The sequence below is a fragment of the Lycorma delicatula genome, chromosome 3 (assembly GCF_047948215.1).
Source record: "Lycorma delicatula isolate Av1 chromosome 3, ASM4794821v1, whole genome shotgun sequence".
Lineage (NCBI taxonomy): Eukaryota > Metazoa > Arthropoda > Insecta > Hemiptera > Fulgoridae > Lycorma > Lycorma delicatula.
In genome coordinates this window covers 89,177,156-89,198,688 of record NC_134457.1, presented here as the reverse complement: position 1 = coordinate 89,198,688, position 21,533 = coordinate 89,177,156, and the positions used below count along the sequence as shown (strand labels likewise).

At 31.6% G+C, this 21,533-nt stretch overlaps 1 protein-coding gene across 1 annotated transcript in view; it reads right to left on the bottom strand.

Moving 5' to 3' along the window:
* Window positions 1-21,533, bottom strand: part of Klp10A (kinesin-like protein 10A) — a 270,337-nt gene that overhangs the window by 140,039 nt on the left and 108,765 nt on the right. The window lies entirely within an intron of this gene.

Here is a 21,533-nt window from a genome sequence, read left to right as displayed (position 1 = left end):
TAATTTAATAAACGTTACGAGTCTTTCGCAAAGAAAATTTTTATTTTTGAGATCGATTTAAATAAAACTATCCCTCAATTATTCGGATAAAAAAATGTAACAAAGCGACGACCGCTTTTGAAATGCAGCTTAGTCCATGTTTTGGATAAAGGCCAAAAATCTTGGAAAAAACAATGATTCATACAAACATTATAAAAATCATTGTATAGTATGTTTTGTTGAAAAAGGACAATAAATAATATTCATATCCCGCATATTCTTGAAGGTCGATCGCGAAAAAGACCAGGCGACCTCTATTTTATTCTTTATATAATATACGAGTACTATCGCCTTTCTCATATCAATTTCATTAAATCTAAATATATTACGTTTGTTCTTTCGGTTATCATTTTACAATAATCGCGATGAGAATTGTTTTTAACATAAAAATCCACGCTTCATTTATTAATTTAGTTCATCGTCCAAAGTACAACTAACCTAATTATTGGAATTATCATATAAATTACTAAACTGAATGGTTGAACTCAAAATGGCATAGTAACTTTTGCTTATTGTCAACCTGTAAACGGCCCGTAATAAGAAAAACAAAGATTTTTCATTTATACAATAATGCATATACAATTATCTTAAATATTTTTACTTAAAATGGTATGCGAATAGTAAAATTATACAAAGTACAGAATTAATTCTACAATTAACAGTAAAAATAACAGAAAAGAGACCTTTTTTAATAATTATTTAATTTAAGTTCAGGAATTTTCTTTATTGGGTTCCTTTATACATAAATTTGTTTTAAAATTTGCAGTAACAAAAAACTGATACAAAGAGACTTGAATTTTTAATAATTTAATGTTAAATTAAGAAGAGATTAGGGATTTAATAATTTATTGTTGGCCAAACTAACAAAGAAAAAAAATTACGCGGACTCCCAACTCCACAAAGAAAAACAAATAGTGGTAAAAAAAAACAAATTTTTATTTTTTTAAAATCTTCACCTATGATACATTATTACTTTAGCAATATACAAGGTGAGCAACACAAAACCTAAACCATAATGAAACCGCTACCCTACACTACTTATGAAAGACACAACTAGCCCGACTAGTAGATGTATATGTTACTACTGATTGTTGCTGCCGTTTTTCAGGTGGTTACGTGTCGGTGCCCTATACGTTTTGTTGCAGTGCAGTATTGCGAATGAAGTTGTGTTTGTGTAAAATGCCTTATTCAATATTCAGTCCAGGAGAGGATAGCTATAGTTTAAGACTATTCGTTCTGGATCGTTTGAGGAATCGCATAAAGTATTCGTATAAAAATTTCCGAAAGCCTGTATCCCAGCGAAGAGTCGCATACACGATTTAGTTAAACGGCGTACAAGAGATTCGGTTTCAAATGCAAAACGAAATAGGCAACCTTCCGTTAGGACTCAACAGGCCACTGACGATATTGAAAGGAGAATTACTACCAGTCCAAAAAAATCACTACAAAAGTTATCCCAACAATCTGGTGTTAAATACACATCTTGCCGTAAAATTCTTCATGAATTAGAATTGAAACAGTATCGCGTTACAACTGTGCAGCAACTTAAGGAAACAGACAACAAGCTGTTAGCAGAGGGACGGAGGCCTTCACGTTTCCCAGAGTTGTATACTTGCAATTTTTTCCTTTCGGGCTACTTACAGAAGAGAGTTTATGCGGCATCTAATCCCCACAATATTGATGAACTGAAGCTGAACATTCAACGAAAAATCAACGCGTTGATAACAATGTTTTGCGTCAGATGATTCTCAATATGATCAGTCGAGCACAGAAGTGCATCGATTCCCAGGGTGGTAATTTTGAACATCTTTTGTAACAGTAAGGTAAATAAATGCAACATTTAAATTACGTTTTATGTTTTTATTTAATTTATCGGTAATATTCATAAAATTTCGTTCCAACATAATCTAAAGATTCTGCATAGCGGTTACGTTATGGGTTCGGTTTTATGTTGCTCACCCTATAGTATACGATTTATTCTATAATTATTGTAATTTTATTATTAACCAGCTTGGTTAACCGGCGTATCTCAAAGCTTTTACTGTGAAGTTTGACGGTACACTACGTTTTTCGGTCCGGAGCACAGACAAATAAAATATTTGGTACATATGAGCACGGTACATAATCTTGACGTAGAAGCTCTGATATGCTCCTGCTGTACATGAAGCTTCCGGTGTTCAGGTGTCTCCAACGCACGGATGGCTATTTTTTTGATTGCAGATGTTACCTGACCGATACATTTTTCGGTGGCATTTCGATAGGTTTGAAGGGTACGGAGTCAAAAGTTGAGATGCAAAATTTCCAAAATTATTAATTATCCAACGCAGTTTCACTCAATCTGGAAATCAAGGAACACAGTAAAACGAAAACTTCCTCCTCAAGGCCCAGTGGAGTAAAAAAATAATACTATTTCCGTTATAATAGAGTAAAATAAAAAATAGTCCCGACTAATTATATAAACAAAACACAGCTTAAGTTATATATGAGATTCTATACCCGTATATCAATAAAAGGAAACTGTTTCTCTGACGTATCGTTACTGAATAAAGATTAAGCAAATACAGTAGTAATATGACGTATAAAAAAAAAATTAATACATTTTTAATATTTCAAGTTACTTTATACTTGTTTTATTTTAACTCGCAATGTTTTTCAATTTTTTTTTTCATGTTTGTCCTCAAATCTTGCATCCTTAATTTAACATGCCGATTGATGAAATTTTGCACAGTTATTAAGGTCAGGTGAGAATACCATATTCCACCATAACTTTTGCAAAAATCCTCTCGTACAAAGGTATATTAAAGGTGTAAATTAAGGATGCGGGTGTAAAAAATTATAAAATCGGCAAAACGGCTTTGCGGAGTTTTAAAATCCAAATTAATCTACCAATTAAACTCAAGCAATGTATGATAATAATTTGATTAAAGTATGACTAAAAAGTATAAAGCAATTTTTTTTAAATGTTTGTAATATTACTGAAATCTACTTTTGTATTCTAAAAGTAGGAAGTAACAATGTGAAAGTTGACAGGATGATTTTTTTTTTTTAAGGACTGAATTAGGTATCCAAAAATAAAAATTATCCTATCAGCTTTCAAACGAGGGCCTACTTCAAAAAGAATTTTTTTTTGATCTTAAGCTTTTTTTTTAAGTGGTTGTTTTAAGCTTATTTTATTTTTAGTAAGTACATAGGATGCCTACAAAAATGGCAATCCACATATAAAGAAAAAACAGTTAGCAAGAAAGCGAGGGCAAACATTCGCCCTCTGGAAAACGTAAAACAATTTAGAGTACAATGACTTTACGTAAAAAGATTAGCTAAGGCTTTTCAGAATGCCAGAACACTTATTTTTTAAGCTAAGTTTCTTCAATTGCCGCGAGAACATTTTTTCAACAATCAAAATGAGCTCTAGTAGTGTATTATTTTGCAACAATAATCCAAAACTACAGTATAAAAAAAAAAAAATTAAAAGCCTACAACAACAAATGTCAATGGTTTACGAGCATTCGTGAAAAAATGCTTGCTAGAGGCAACCAGATTTGGCTGTCATGATCGCAAGGAGAGAACTTTCATCAAAATTTATCACGAGATAAACTACTTCAAGCGTTACTCGATTTCGAACCGATTAAAACGAATTATACATTCTATAATAAATTATTAGGATATTTGAAATAAGCATATTTTTATTGCTAGAGATAACAACAAATCATACCGAGAAAACCGCATGGAAATCGGTTCAAAATTTATAGAAGAAGGCGATTTTCTAACCGAAAACATACACTCCTCACGCGCTAGGGCACTGAGGTTAAATAATATAAATAAATGAAGAATTTTTTCGTTCAAAAATCTCTTACTTAAATATATGAAGAAAAAAAATTCAATGGAACCACTTACAAAGTCTACTCGACCAATAAAACAATAAACAAACAAACCCTGACCGGTGTATTTAGTAAAAAGAAAGGCTTAAACACACGTTAAAAATAAATAAATAAATAAAACATCAAAACAAATAAATGTACAGTATTTGAAGACAATATGGTTCAACAATTAGAGTATTTAACAATTATTATGTTGCAACAAATACTAATAATAAAATACAAGTGAAAAGCTATTTTTATATTGTGATCGCGAAAGATCTCGGTTTTAAGATTTCAACGGAAATATCTATTTTGACTAGTTTCTACTTGGAAAAAAACGATTAGCCATAGGATGTTGATATTTTGGATTTAGGACTGTAGTAACATCTGATGTGGACACATGACTTCCTAGTACGCCTCTTAAATTACATATACAAACTATTTTAAAATGAAAAGTACATAAAATTTTATTTCATTACTAACTTTTGATATTTTTCAATATTTCTTTTTCTTTTATTGTTATTATTGAATATTATTATCGTAAATTTTTGTTTTACAATCAGGTTAATAATTAATTTATTTAAATTAAAATAAGTTAAAAAAAAGAAAAGGAGATGAAAGTCTGCTTCGAACCGATGTGCCTTCCCCTGTAAGATCCAAATATATCATTAATTAACATTTTATTTTAGTTACGATACATGAGTAACTCTCAATGAGAAAAGCTCTCAATGAGGGCTTATTACTGCAGTTAAGAAAAAGTCCAAAATACATTTTTTTATTTTTTTTTATTATGGGATTTTTTGAACACTATTTGTCCAGTCGATTGCAATCAAAAGGGAAGGTGCAAAACTAGATGTTACAACAGTCGTAAATCCAAAATTTCAACATCCTACGGCTAATCGTTTTTGAGTTATGCGAGATACACACCTAAGTACACACGTCACGCCGAAACTAGACAAAATGGATTTAGGGATGGTCAAAATGGATATTTTCGTTGAAATTTGAAAACCGAAATTTTTCGCGATCACAATACTTCCATTACTTCGTACAAATAACAATATGTATATGTAATTTAATAGGTGCATAAAGAGAAGTCAAGTGGTGTCCACATATTTTTTTTTTTTAATTTACACATTTAAGAACATACATCAAGCAGCTGTTTCCGAACATTTACGTTGCACAATAATTGAAAAAAGTTTAATTAGTATGCAAACAAAAAGTACAAAATAAACTTATCATAGTTTAAGATGATTTAAATTGTCTCCAGAAGAGATTTATTTATTAAAAAAAAAAAAACTGTTTTCATAAACATTAAAAATTTAATTTGAAAAAACCAAATAGTGAAAATTATATTGCGGAACTTGGCACAGAGTAGCACAGAGAGAGAGAGCTCAATCGTGGGCCGATGTAGTATAGTCGCGGAGGAGATGTGGAGGTGCCAAGGACAATGCAAGAGAACTGCGAAAACCTAACTTAAAGTCTATTTACTTATAAAAATAAAATGATTTTCAATAAACACAGAAGGAATTAGCCTGTCAAAAAAATCCAAACACCGCAGGAACAGCATCCAAATTTCTTTCGAATGGACCGGTCACTTAATCCAGCTACATCCGGACTACTTCCAAGTTAGTTTTCCGTCATGAATCGCACGTCAAGTCGATAAAATAAAAACTGACCCTTCCTACAATAAACTATAAATAAAAGAACCAGAACGAAAAAAAAATCCATTTTTAAAACGCTAGTACCAAGGCGAAATTAAAGAAACAACGCAATCAATGTAAAATAAAATATTTTGTGTCGTGAAACTGTTATGTTAATTATTGCCATTACAAGTACAAGTTTACAAGTTTGCTATTTGTTTCCCCAGTAAAATCTGATCATATAAAAATATACGCCATGTAAACAGTGCGCAAAATTTGCTGGTAACATGGAAATTACCGAATAATTTTAATAAATTATTTACTAACCTTTTTTTCATCGGGTTCATAGTAGTTAAGAATCCAGTAAGAAATCGACCACAAATTTTTGTTTCTTTTTTTACATTAGGCACCATTCATTTACTAGTTAACTATGCAAAGATGGAGAGGGGTTTTTAAAAAATCTTACTTCATCTATGATCCATAATAAATATTTACCTATCTTTGTAGGTAAAAAAAGCAAATCACTAATCAATTTTAAAGGAAACTTATAATTTTAAAATGTAAAATGTAAAAAAAAAATTGTGAATGTAATTGTGAAATTCAGATTTTACTGGGGAAACAAATAGAAAACCAGTACACTAAGGAATGGCAACAATTAACATAAATTCGTTTTCCTTCAATTAGATGAAAAATGTATAACGCAACTCTTAATGTAAATATCACGTCTATAACACATAAACGCCGGAAAAAACTAAAAGCAAATTTGTTATATTTACAAAGAAAGAAAAAATCCAGGAATAAAAGATTTACATTAAAAAAATATCTGATATTTAATAAACCCATTTCAATAGTAGATACTGCTATTACGGCAATACGTAGTTTACCTTTTTTATTTTACAAAATGGGTAAAATGAAAAACAAAAACGTGAACTGTATATATTGAACTATTATCTACTTCCGTTATTAATTTACAGGCTAATTCAAAATTAAAATATCTATGTAAAACCCAACTTACCTTATTTTAAACAAGCAGTTCAAAATTTTTAAATAAAAAAAAAATTGGCTAATATTATTTCTTTGTTTACTTTTTACTTTAACTGCTTGCTATGATAGAACTGTGGGAGAGGTCTTCTAAAACCTGACGTAACCGTTGGGTGGAAGATTAAAAAAAAAATATAATTTTATGTTTATGTAATCTATGGACGGCCCGTTACTTGAAATAGTCTCAGTTGGCTTTACAAGTAAAGAGCAAAAAGTTGGCAATTTTTCAAACATCAATATCTATCTTTTTGTTTCCCTTTTATAATCTACAAGCCTTTCCAACTTAATTATTTATATATATACATACATATAAACACGCGCAGCAAGTACAGTCCCAACAAAATATTTATATATTAATCATATTGTATTTATAATTGTTTCAAATTTCGAATAGATATAAAAATCAATCGCCAAAAATATCACTTATTTTTTTATTTAAAACAAATTGAAACCTTTCACATAAAATTCCCGCTATCAAATAATTTAATCGGTTAATCTATTTTTTCCTTGTAATGTAATCTAAGATTCAATTTAGAGCTGTCCAGCGTACTGCTGCTATATTTACATAAAACATTTAGAATAACTTGCACAATTTCGTTACTTTGCATGAATATCTCCAAAATAATTGAGGTAGTAGATCTAAGATAAAATGTGAAGTGATATTTTACAGATCTATTTACGGATCCTCCATAGTAAAAACTAAAACCACCTAAACCAAATTCGTTAAGAAAAATAAAAATAAACCCAATATCTAAACCCACCGGGTTGGTCTAGTGGTGAACGCGCCTTTCCATATCAGCTGATTTGGAAGTCGAGAGTTCCAGCGTTCAGGTCCTACTACAGGCAGTTACTTTTATAAGGATTTAAATGTTAGATCGTGGATGCCGGTGTTCTTTGGTGGTTGGGTTTCAATTAACCGCACATTTCAGGAATGGTTAAACTAAGACTGTGCAAGACTACACTTCATTTACACTCATATATATCATCTTCTTTCATCCTCTGAAGTTGTACCTTAATGGTAATCCCCGAAGGCTAAACAGGAAGAAGAAAAACCCCCAATATTTAGAGAAAATGTTTGCAAAGAAATAAAAAACTAACTTCACCAAGAACAACCTTTTCCACAGTTTTGTTGAAAGTTATCTTTTTTTTTGGCGAACAAGACAATTATTGACCGAGAAACACAAGGAATATTATGCTGCACTAATTTAAACGTGCCGGAAACGGTAATCTTTTGAAAAAAAATCATTTAAGAGCAGTTCTTAAATACTACGGTACCTAAGAATACCAGGTTCTTGAAAGCCGAGTACTTTTACAATACAAGGTGATCCGAATCAAAAGATTTAGTTCTTGAAACCTCGAACTTCATGAAGCTGATCTATGAATGGCATCTCCGTACTATTTCACGTTTGATAATAAATCATCTGTAATGCACACGTTATCAAAATGCAAATAACGCACTTCCGTTTAAATATTAATCCTTATCGAGGTTCATTTTTATTTTATTTATGATTAAGGATGATACTACAAATTATAATCTTATGATGTATAATTGTTTTGGCGTCAAAGAAAATATATATATAAAAAAACAAACTACAGGGGAATCCATATAAAAATGTTTATAGCTTTATATGTACACATATAGAGAGAAATTCCTAAAAATAAGAATAATACCAGATAATACTCTAAATATTGATAATACATTTCTTCTATTGAATAGATTTCCAATCAAAGTTACTAAATAGTCATAGTTTACAAATATGAGAAAAAATTAATTTACACTAAATGTGATAAAATACAATACAGAAAAAATGTAATCGTAAAATTAAAACCTCTGTGTATCCAAATAAAGAACAAGAACCGTATCGTCAAGAACCGTAATGCTATAAATTGGTACATGAAGTTTTAAATTTTCGCGTAAAAAATGTAGAGAACTGTTTAAGCAAAAAAAAAAATATATATATATATATATAATAATACCAGAGGGGAAAAAAAAAAAAAAAAAAAACAGGGTACGCACACCTTTTAACAACCCAGTCAGTGGTGGCGAGATGGCTATTAGTCAAAACATGATTGGGAAAGGGGTAATGCACTCTCGTAGCGGCATTACACGTCGAAGAAAAAGTACTTCGTAACAGGAGATGAAGTATTCGGTGCGAGTGAGAAAATAGAAGGTGGAGGGGATAAAAAACAACAAGAGACGAGGAGGCGGCGGCTTCACGATGACTCATTCGCTCTGGTCAGCCCGACCAGCGAGTCGACTCGGCCACGCATGTAAGTAGTTGCTCCTCGTGGTTTCTTGTCCTTCACGCGGGACACTACCTTTCTACAACCGCTTACCATTTACCCATTCACAGACATCTTATGTTATGCTTCGTTCATTTAAAATTTCTTCCGATAAATCTACAAAAGCAAAACCTAAATAGAAAATTACATAAAATGATAATGTATCTTCGTTACAGCACGATTAACAAAAAAAAGGAAGAATATTAAATACATTCGGACTCACGGAGATAAAAATACAAAGGAATTCCAAAAAAAGCTATTTTGCGTGAACGGTTCACAGGCGTTACAAACAATACTATGTAATGATTTACAACCCTTTACAACCATTATCAAACGTTACAAAATGTTCAATTAACTTCTTTTTTTTTCTTAAAAAATAATTTTTATACACGAAGAAACCAATTTACTACAAAATTATAATTATTATATACCTTTTTTTCCTGTTTAGTCTCCGGTAACTACAGTTTAGATAATTCTTCAGAGGATGAATGAGGATGATATGTATGAGTGTAGTCTTGTATATTCACAGTTCGACCATTCCTGAGTTCCTGAGATGTGTAGTTAATTGAAACCCAACCACCAAAGAACACCGGTATCCACGACCTAGTATTCAAATCCATGTAAAAACAACTGGCTTTACTAGGACTTGAACGCTGTAACTCTCGACTTTCCAAATCAGCTGATTTGGGAAGACGCGTTAACCACTACACTAACCCGATGAGTTATTTTATTGTCTTAAATTTTTTTTCAACCTCACGTCCGAGAAAAAACATAAAAAATACGACTTATTAACGAGTAATTAAAGTTTTTTTTCATTGCCATCACCCAAAATGGGCGTTCGGAGAAAAGCAGTTTTAAAATTATCGGCAAATGTTCAAGTAATGGCTACTTAAATTATTTTTTTTTTTAAATTAGAAAGACTTTTATGTTCGTTAACTGAATGAAAAAAAATGTTACGTAGAAATTAAAAATATTCATTACACTATGCAACATGATTTTCAATGTTTCTGTAATTTTACATGTTCCTAAAGTATTTTTTGCGCTGATTTCAAATCTGTAATTAGTTTTTTCTATCACGTATAGTTTTTTGCAAATCAAAAAATAGGGACCTTTTGAAAGAGAACCAGAGCGTTTTCACCTTATTGCAGGTTTCACTTAATTTTTAATTTCCCGTCCAGATAGCGCTATAGCAGAAGGTCCAATTTGGTATATATGTTTTTCACCGGATCTTGACATTTTGACACCTAAGGAACCCAAATAAAACCGGATGTCGGATGTTCGTATGTATATGTGTGAAAATAAATCACTGGGCCGATTTTGGCCAAACTTGATCATACTACTTCTATACGCGGCATTGATGCCGTTAAATTTTCAATTTAAACGATCAAGGGGTGAGGCTGTAGAGCAAGGTCACCCTCAGTACCTTGAGATTTCGGCTAATTAAAGGTCATACACTTTTTGCCAATTTTTGATCGCAATTAACTTTTTTGCCGATCGCAATTAACGCGATTCGAAACTTTTACCGGTTTTCCGCTACGATAGAAATCGCAGACACTTGTCCCGATTTAGAAAGTTCGATCCACTTATAAAACCTCCCAAGGTTAATACACTTATTACCGTACAGTACCGTTTTAACATACCCCAATGAATATCGGTCAGTTTTACGCCTTCAGAAAATAAAAATCTTATCACAGAACAATTTTCTTCCACGGTACATGTTTCAAGTTGAGCCGATATTACGAAATAAACAAAAAAGGTTATAGTAATAGAAATTTTTTTGCAACAACTGATATTTTCTGTCAGAAGTGCCTACTTCAACGTCACATAGTTTCAGTTTATTCTATTAAGTAGATTTCCGCTCTTCTTATTTTTTTTTTAATGAATATTCTCGAACCACGTGTATATGTAAAAAAATGTTCCCTTTCCCAAAACAGACATACTTGAAATGGACTTTTGATTTTTAGCCACTGCTTGACACTAGTAATTAACACTTTTAGTTCATATAAAAGTTAGGGGAAATATTGATTACTACAGAAGTCAACGGATAAACTTATTTTTCCCTAAACAACGAGCTCAAGACTTGAATATGATGAATCCTTTCCCATGCACGTCGACGCGTTCAAGCCTAGCAATTTTAATTATTACATTACAATGTTACAATTTTCAGGAGATCATAATTTCAATTCGTCAATTTCAGGACAGAAATAGATATGGAAATTTTATACCGAAACACACGGTCAGCCCGTATTTTTTTATTGCTAAACAAAGATACAAATCAATCTGCTGTTAGTTACAACGAATATAAATAGATAACCACGTAACATCAGCCTAAGATTATATGTCTCGACCAAGGAAAATAAAAATTATACGATTACGTACTACTACATTTTTCAATCTAAGAAAAAAAAAATTACGGAATGAAATGAAAAAAAAAACAAATAGCAAATATAATAAAATAGGATGCAATTACAAACGAGTCAAGACATTTATGAAAAAACCTTGGCCGATAATATTACACGAGCGTAGTGGTAGTCATGTAAGACAAAGAAGGGAGGAACCAGATTATTGACTGTAGTGAAAGTAAGCACAACTAAAAAAAAAAAAAACTAAACAAGAAAACGTTAAGAGTTTCGTGTCGATTTTTTCAAACATGAACTCGTCAGGAACAACATAAAACAATACACATTACCGATATTAAAACTACGCCACAAATTAATTAATTAAAAGAGAACATCGAAGGTAATTATAATACAAGTGGTTTTAAGTTATAAACCGATAGTAAGCAGAAATTCCACAGTAAAAACAAGTTTTACAAAATTAAATCGACTGCTTTATTAGTAAGATTTTTTTTAAATTAAATAACAATTTATCTTCAACTAAGATATCTTAACTTTCAAGATTACATATTTACAACTAGTAAAAGATATACGAATGAAGATAAATGAAACTATGATAAACGCTTTCATGAAATAAAAATAAGTGTAACGCAGAAAGAGTTAAAATACAAGTTAAAATAAAACATCTACAAAAAAAAAATATAACCTAAAATAAAGTAAAGATTTTAAATTACACGCTGAAGACGTAGAAATCAACTTCCCTGTCAAATATACTTAATAAGCTCAAACTAACCTAACTCCTATTCAAGAAAGATGAAACGAAAATACAACATTTAAACAAAAAACACACCATACTATATATTTGAATTCACAGAAGACTAATGATCTGAACAGATAATTTCAGCGACCTACTGAATTTAATAATCCGAGTTATACGTATCTATAAATTCAGATTAAGTTGTAAAGAAAAACTAATGTAAATTAAAACTCAGGAGAATGCATGAAGAGGATATTTCAGAGCGCCGCATTAATTACCTGTTAGTACTAATTACTAGCGCGCGCGTACAACGTTTATCGATCATAACAGAATGGTTTATTATGAATCAAAGACAAACTAAATGCATAAATCGGGTAAATTACATCGAAATGGCAATACCGACGGTATACAAGGAGGTTATGTAACTTACAATAATTATGATCACCTTGTCTCGTATTACAACATATTACAACAGAGTTGGCCATCAAATTATAACAGGTATAAATCGATTGATATTTACTGTAATCGGATTAACCTGTTCGACTCCGTATTATATTTCATTAATAACGATCTAATATTTATTCCATTACTAAACAAAAGAGAACATTTTTTTAAAATATTTAAAATAAATTGTAAAATAATAAGTTCCATGTCAGGAATCGAATTCGGTTGAATCAAGCCTATAAAATACAAGTACGTTATTCACCGATAAACTAAAAACGACATCTTTAGTCTAGAGAAGTTGTGGTGTGAATTAAAAACTTTTTTCAGCGCTACAACGTATTGCACACAGTATAATTTCAAATCGAAAGAAAAATAAGATTATTTAATGACGAATAACATGCATCTTTAATGGTAAAGCGAGCGCAACTATTAAAACGTTTTGGAGAATTGATAAAACTGTCCCTGAAGTAGTCGTTTACTATCGATAGATTTATTTAGTTCACAATAATTCGTCGGCATTATTTTCAATATCACAGCGAGACAATATCATTAGCTTCTAAAATCGATCGCACTGACCTTTCATGTGGAAACGACAGACAAACAAAAAACAACACGCACCATTTGCCTCTAAAAGACCAACCCGTTGAACCGATATTATACTTTATGATACAAAAACTGCGATACAATGCACAATCCATCATTTATAATAGAGTAATCGTTATCTATTTTAATACTACTGTTCTTTAGTTAAATAAGAAGGATTTTTTTTTTTAACAATCAGCTAACGACAAATTCTCTGCAATGCACATCTTTAAACTCAACGCTGAGTAGAGACTTGTTTAATAAACTCCGCATTGTTTTTCAGCAGAGAGAAGATATAATTGTTCCTTCAAGATAATTATTCCAGTCTTTATTATGAATGAGAGACAACAATTACAGTAGCTTTCCCTGGAATAATGATATTCACCTACATTACAATCAGTTTTATCCTCTCAAAAAAAAAGTCATACTTCATATATATAGAGAGAGAGCGAGAGTGAGAGAGAGAGTTCAATATAATTTTTATTTTGGAGGATTCGGTATACAGATTCCAAAACTGTATGACTCGACGAAGATTTTAACAAGACACTGCTCGCTTTCACAAGTAAGACTGGCACGGAGTGCTTGTTAGACCACTACTATTATAGGTCACGACGTTTAATAGATATATCAGATTCAATAAGTTTAACACTTTAAAATAGCGATCGTAATAAGATTATTTCTGGTTTTATGTTGGAGGCATTCATGACTTCACGATGTAGCCACGTTACATGTTCACAGTTTCACATATAACAATACTAAAACTGTTTGTATCGTGTAAGATGCAGTAAACAATATCACAATCGAATACGTAAATTTAAATTTTGCGTATCGCTTAAGAAATCACAGTCGGAGACAATACTGCTTGAACAAGTGTATGGGGAAACGTTGGAAAAAAAAAGAGCTCTTTACGAGCTGCAAAAGCATTTTAGTAATGATCGAATTAATGTTAAAAGATAATGAGCGCCCGTCTACATTGACAAATGAAAAAATTATCGCGCGTGCTGAAAATGTTGTTCGAAGTGACGACAAACGAAAAACTGTCAAGGAAATAACATCAATAGTCGGGATATCAATTGGAGGTCCCAAAGTGTTCTCCATAATTATCAGAACACTTGATGCGTTTATCAATACATCGTTTATCAATACCCATTGATCTACGTTCGTCAGAGAGTACCTGGACGTACAAAGACGTGTAACAACTTTGTAACTCTCCACCAGCTGATGTTCACATGTTTTACATGCTTGAAAAATGCTCTGAAGGGAAAAGATATAAGACCTGACAATCTTATTACAAGATAACCTGATACGACGAATTAACTGAGGAAAATATCTAAAAGAGAGTTTCAGGAATGTTTCCAACAGCTTTATAGAACCGACAAAAGTTTTTAGCTGCTGAATGAAATAAAAACGAAATGTTTTCTTAAATTATTTCATACAATCTTTATTCTTTAACAATACATTTTATACGTAAAACAAATGAGAAATAAATTCCGTTAATAAATGTAAGCTTTAAAACAGAAGATGTATAATTACATAATACAAAAAAGTATTAAGTAATATTTCAAACACTATTCGTAAATAATTCAAACAAAACCAAGATATTTGTACAGCAATAAAAAAGTGAATTTAAAAAAAAAAATAATTTGTGATAAGAATAGCGATAGAAGACAGGCCAATTTTAGTACAAAAATATATACAAAGTTTTAAAAGATGTATTCTAAATGGCAGTAACATTAGTCACATTAAGATGTAGCTATAATTATAACAGAGAGCAACGTATGTTAATAAACAACCGACAAACCGAATAGGGCATCACTGGACTTCCCGATTAGTCCATCCCTTTGGTATCGATTAACATAAAAGTTCAAAAAAGGTCGCTTCACAGCTAACAAAACATCTTCACTAGAAATTTGATTAATTTTATATAAATTTAATATTTTTCTAGTTTCAGGAGAAAAAGATCGTACAGCTTTCCAATCGAGATATAAACTGAACTACACACGTCACTAACTACTAACCGAATTTCAATTACATACCTACCCGGATTAACTTCTGAAACAGCAATGCCGTTAACTGTATCCCAACAATCGTACTCCAACAGAAATAATTATAACTTTACTGGATTTGTATCTGGTAACTGCAGTAGGAAATATCATAAAACAAAAATCTCGGCGAGATCGCCGATGGATGACGAAATAGAAAAAAAAGATGAAGGCAGCCTAAGTGCACATCATCGCATTATTATTTATGAAAAATTACAGAACAGCTGATGTGACAGTTGCTTGAGACTGTATCGAATTATATTTTACAAACACATAAATAAATGAAACCCACTTTAAGAAAAAAAAAAGTAACATATACTTCGACTTTTGATTTTTAATAATGATTTATTAATTAAGAAAGTTTATGAAAAATTGTTTACGTTTTACTGGATAAAAATATGAAAAGAGAAAAACAGTGTGTGAGCCAAAGACTGAATAGAAACAGGGAAGAATATGTATTACTTCTTACTTTAAGTTTGCCAATTTATTTTCCTTAAATCTCGCATAAAAATATTTTGTACATCAAAATGATTGCATGTTGAACATGACTACGTTATTATATGCGATTCTTCCTTTTTCCTGCTTAGCTTCCGGGAATTGCCGTCAGGTATTACTTTAGAGGACGAATGTGTAAGAGTGTAGTCTTGTACAGTCTCAGTTCGACCATTCCTGAGATGTATGATTAATTGAAACCCAACCACCAAAGAACACCGGTATCTTTGATCTAAATCCGTATAAAAGTAACTGCCTTTACTAGGACTTGAACACGCTGAACTCTCGATTCTCAAATCAGCTGATTTGCGAAGACACGTTCACCACTAGACCAACCCGATGGGTTATTATATGCGATTCTGTGAACACTGAAGCTTGTTCATTTCGAACTAAATTTAAATTTACAACGAAATAAATTAATAAAATGAAGATTAAACTACAAAACGTAATTACTTGTGGAAGAATTAACCGATGCAGAAAGTAGTAATCTTATTGCATTAGGGACACCGTAAACCCTGTTTACTAAACACTGACGATTTCTGAGGAAGTTATTTCACCGCATCCAACGTTTTGTTTTGTTTTTTCACACGGGGTTTTAAAAAGAAATAACAGAATGCACAAGTATCAAAAATGAATATTTACGGAGTAATATTTAGAAAAGAGTACTCTTCCCCCAGGCGGTGATTAAGTAAGTGAAGAATAAGACAGCGCTCCTCCAGAAGTTATAACTGCTATTTTGAAACAGAACATTTTATTAAAAATACTTATACTTACGTCTTTCCGCCAAATATCAAGGAATCTTACCCTAAAACCTTATTAAAACTACAACGAAATGTCAAAATATCGAGGACTGGATCTGACTTAGCCGGGAAACAATTCAATATTATAATAATGTAAAAAAAAATTATTAAAATTTTCAAAACTTCATCTAAACAAATTTGACTTCAAAAAAAAATTACCTAATAGTGTTACCTTAAGAAACTTAAACAGCAACACAAAAGTTATTTCTTTTACAAAATAATTTAAGCTTCATCGAAATAATCAGTTCGTTAAGTGGATACAATCCCCCCCCCCAAAACAAGTCGAAATTACAACCTCCTCCACTTTTTTTTAATCTTATTAAAAATGATAACAACTGATTATCATACATTAATGCACGTTATAACCGTTAATGCACGTTAACAAAAAAAAGTACTTGTAAATAGCCTAATTTTTTTAATAAAATCTGAGCAAAATTAATAATTTTTTTAATGATATAGACCAAAATTAGCGAGCGGTTGTTTAATCTAGAAATCAGTAAAAGAAACTCGTAAAATAACAACTTCAGACCGACTGAATAAAAATACTTAAAAACCCCGGTATCAATAACTCAAGACAAAACAATTAAAAATAAACGCACTCACCCACATCCTATTACGAAACTAATCTTGAAATACACGTTTCACAGTAAATCTTTTAGTCTAGAAAACAAAATACCGAATGAAAGCTGTATCGGTAAGCGACACCAAATAAATTCATCATATTGAAACGATGAGATAAAATATTTACCATTCATTTTAAATAATTTCAGCAAGAATGTAACCGTTATCGACAACCACTTATGAAAAAAAAAGTTAAAAATTCCTTAGTTCATTATTCTTTCTTGGAAAAATCGACCTTTAAACAACCATTTAGTAATTGACGATCGATCAGTCGTTTGAGAAGGCAGGCATTTATTTATAAAAACATTATCACATACTGTAGACTTCAATAAAAATTCGAACCCACCTTTATTTGCTATTTCATTATATGAACTACACAAATTCTGGAATCTTACAGGTAACAGAGATCAAAGCCATCTCAATGACATCAATTAAAGATGGGTAAATCTACTAATAAAACTCATATTATCAGTTTCGTAAAATCATGTGGTTCTGATTTTACAAATCGAAATATTTTTTTATAATAGATATCGAATTGGATAAAGAAATTTTTAAGAAGCGTTTGCACACATTATATTTTATTAGACCTTAGTTAGTCCAGTACTAGAGTAATAACGAAAAAACTAAATATATACCGTAATATATTATAGTATTTATTACATCATAATAATATATTAATAATACAAGTATATATATATATATATATATATTTTACAATAACAAAAATAAGAAAATATAATAAAAATAATTCAATAATTGAATTAAAATTTTTAATAAAAAGTTTATACTCCACCCAGTGATCACCAATAATTAAAAAAAAATGAGAAGAAAATCGTACAGTAGCATGGTCGTTTTAATATATGTTTATAGCTAATTAGCCGGTCACAGGGCTCTGCCCCCTGGATTCCCGCTTTCTTCGTTATCCTCGTAGTTCTAAGAATATGATAAATAACAAACTAAAAGCCTGAAAGCACTCTTTTCTCCAACGCTTCCCTCATTCTTGACAAAGAAGCTCGGATACGCTTCTACTGAAGACGAACATATCCCTTTTGGTTCCCCTTTCCATTACCCTAGGTAACCCTATACCTCGAGAAAAGGTCAAAGTAGAGAGCTGAAAATGGGATATGTTATAAAACGCATAATCTACTATTTTTACGTCGAAAAACAAGATAAAAAACGGTTTTACGTCTTCGTCCAAGAGGAGAAACTCATAGCTTCACTCCCAAAGGGGCTAGGGCCGCGACTTATAACTTAAAACCTTCCCCGCTGTAACAAGAATGTATACTGAAAATCTGAAAGCAATCGATCGGTTGGTTCCCGCGTGATGCTGTTGCAAACGGACAGAACCCACAACCTTTCGCATTTATATATTAAATGTTTAATAAACAGCTTTCCTTACTAAATCTGTAGATGCCTATTTAAAACTACTACTCGGACTGGATTTAATGGTGTAATCGATATATTATCGCTAGATTGTCACTAGTCATAGTTCACTGATATGACCATCGATCAAATTGAATCTATCTAGACAATAACTAAGAATATATTACTAAACAGTTAAAAACAAAATTTAAGTTCACTAACCAATTTGTTTTAAAATTAAGTTATAATTAGAATCACGCTACACGGTGTCCGGCTCATTATTATGAATGGTAATGAGTCAAAGTTCGTTTTTTTAAAGGGCCAATACAAATTACAAACGTCTAATTAATTTTTGTCTGTAATTTTTCTTTTTTTTCAGATTCACAGTATCTTTACTCCTGAACAATCCCTATAGCGTCAACCAGAATTTATGAAAAATTCAACAATCTGGACCGAGATTATCTATTTGTTTAAAATATTACTCAATTTTCTTCATTTTATAAGGGGAATACATTCTACTCGGAACACCAGGTGAAGCTCCTCCTCTATTGAACGATGATAGAGCATAGCAAGGGCATTTGCCAAGAAAGGATACACTACTCAATCTGCCTTTATAATGAGTAAAACGCATGGAAAATAACAAAATTACAAAAGACGCAAATCAGATATACTTTCTCGGAGATTAATGATATGTTGTCGATAATACAGCCAGTCAATTTGTTGAACAAAGTGGATTTTACTTGTAGGACTGGATATTACCTGCATTTCGATGGCCTAGAAGTATATCAGTAAATATTTGGTCGATTAAAATGTCTCCGGGAACATCCCTTTAGATCTACGAGTAACTGTTTTATAATAAGTGGGCATAATATGTTCGTTAACACTGTGAATATCTGAATCGTTGATGTCTCCTGTCAAGTCGCCTAAAACTTGTTCGGTTAGAGCACGTAACAAACAATGTGAATCGCTCCAGAGCTTATTAATTTGTTTTCTTTTTTCAAGATATAATACAAAACAAAGAAATCAAATATTAAGATATATTCGTGTCGTTTAATTTTTAAATAATTATCTTTAGAAGCAAATTAGTCTTTTCCTTTTTATTCGAGTTAATTTATAATAAATACGATGAAAAGTTGAACTGCAAGTTATAAAAAAATTGAACTGTTTAAATAGGTCCCGAGATGTAATTTAAGCCAAAAACATTGCAAATAATCTAGCAACTTAAAAAATGTGCAAAAAATGCAATTAAAAACCTAAGAAAAAAGATATAAACTCTTATCTAATCTTTCGCTAAAACGATCGAATATAGTAACAGTACCTCGCTAATAATACTAGCAGATAAAACACAAAGATAATAAAACTACTATTTCCTCACATCAATATTTTAAAATTATTTAATTGCATTACAGCAACTAAATAATTATGGAGTGATAAATAAGAATATTTTACGATAAAAAAAACAACAAAATACTAGAAAAAACATAATAAGGAAAAAAACAGAGAAAATATTATGTAACCTGATGCGATCAGGACTGATATGAATGATATTTTATATCCGGATTTAACTGAAAAGAATAGATCCGAAGTACAGATATATGGTGGGAGGAAGAAATAAGGCCTTGTACAGCGATGCCGGTGGAGGCGTCAAGGTCAGTGGGGCACGGCTAAAGGGGGAGTAACTGGAGTAGGGAGGATGGTGCGCTATCATGTGTAACTAATTTTTATCATCCGTCAGCACCCTATAACATCTGCAACATAAATTAGTTAAAGAATATCGAACAAAAAAAAAATTATAAAAATTAATATGTTATTCAACAATTCTATTCATTACATTTGCTCACGTCAAACTACTTAAAAAAAATACATAGATACCACAGACAAGCATAAAACGTAACTGAAATTGTGTGGTAACGAGTGGTCGATGATTAAGTAGAACTTAAACAGCTGAATGAGAAAGGGGAAGAAACCACTTCATTTGAAACCCCCACCACAGTTTATCAACATAACATATTTCAAAAATGTTCCTAAGTCATAATACTGTTAATTTATCAAAGACACTAAAATGAAATAACTACGCGATATAAATTTACCCGATGTAATCATTAAGAACATATTAAAGTTACGTTTAAAAAACATTCCGAATTAAATTTTTCAATGATACCAAATTATTCCTCACCGATTCTTAGTGCTGATATATTCGCGTACAAAAATGTTCTCTAGATTTTAGAAATAATGTTTTAAAACGATTAAACTGTTGACGTATAAAGGAGTTAATATTTCCTTTGCAATTCGATACATTTGCACCAAAATTTTCCAAGCTCCTAATACCCTTGGTATAATACGATTTGTACAACCCTGCAAAATAAGCGGTTGTATCACCTTAAATCCCACCAGCTGAAGCGAATCTTCGTCCAGCGAGCCATTTCTTCAAGTTCGGGAAGAGGAAATAATCGCTAAGAACCAAATCCGGCGGAATTTTGCAGCATTTGAAAGCATAGGTTGCGTAGTTTTGCAGCAACAACCCGACGTGTAAGCAAGTGTATATCGTAGTAAAAAGAGGGCTTTCTTTTTGGCCAGATGTGGATGTTGAGCCTGAATAGTATCCTTCAATTTGTCCACTAGGTAAACGTAATACTCGCTGGAGACGGTCCTGCCTTATTCCAAGTAGTCTACGAGTACAACACCACGAGAATCCCAAAAAAAAAACCATAGCCATTACTTTTCCTTCAGACGGAAACCGTTCTCCCTTTTTTTGGTGTACTTTTACTTGGTCCCATCCACTGTTTGGACTACTCTTTGGCCTCTAGTGTAATGGTGAATCCATCTTTCATTTACTGTTGTAAAATGTCGAAGAAACTCAGCGGAATCGCGTCCAAATAAGTTTAAAAACCCCGTTGGGAACTGTTAAGTCGAATGTGCTTTTGGTTGACTGTTAACAAACGTGGCCCAAACGAACGAAAGTTTTTTCATACACAAAACATTGTGTAAAGAACAGAGTCTATAAAGATGTTTGCGATATCGGCAAGCTCATTTAATACGGTGCTGTGAAATTTTGTGAGGATTTCTTCGGTCGTAGCGGTTTTTATGCGTCCCGAACGTTCAACAGCTTGAATGGATGTACGACCACGTTTAAATTCCGCAGCCAGTTTTTTTACCGTTGACAAAGAAAGGGGAAGAATCCTTTAAAAAGGGAATAAGGGAGTGTTCTTCGAGGTTAAACCTTGTATTTTAACTCCG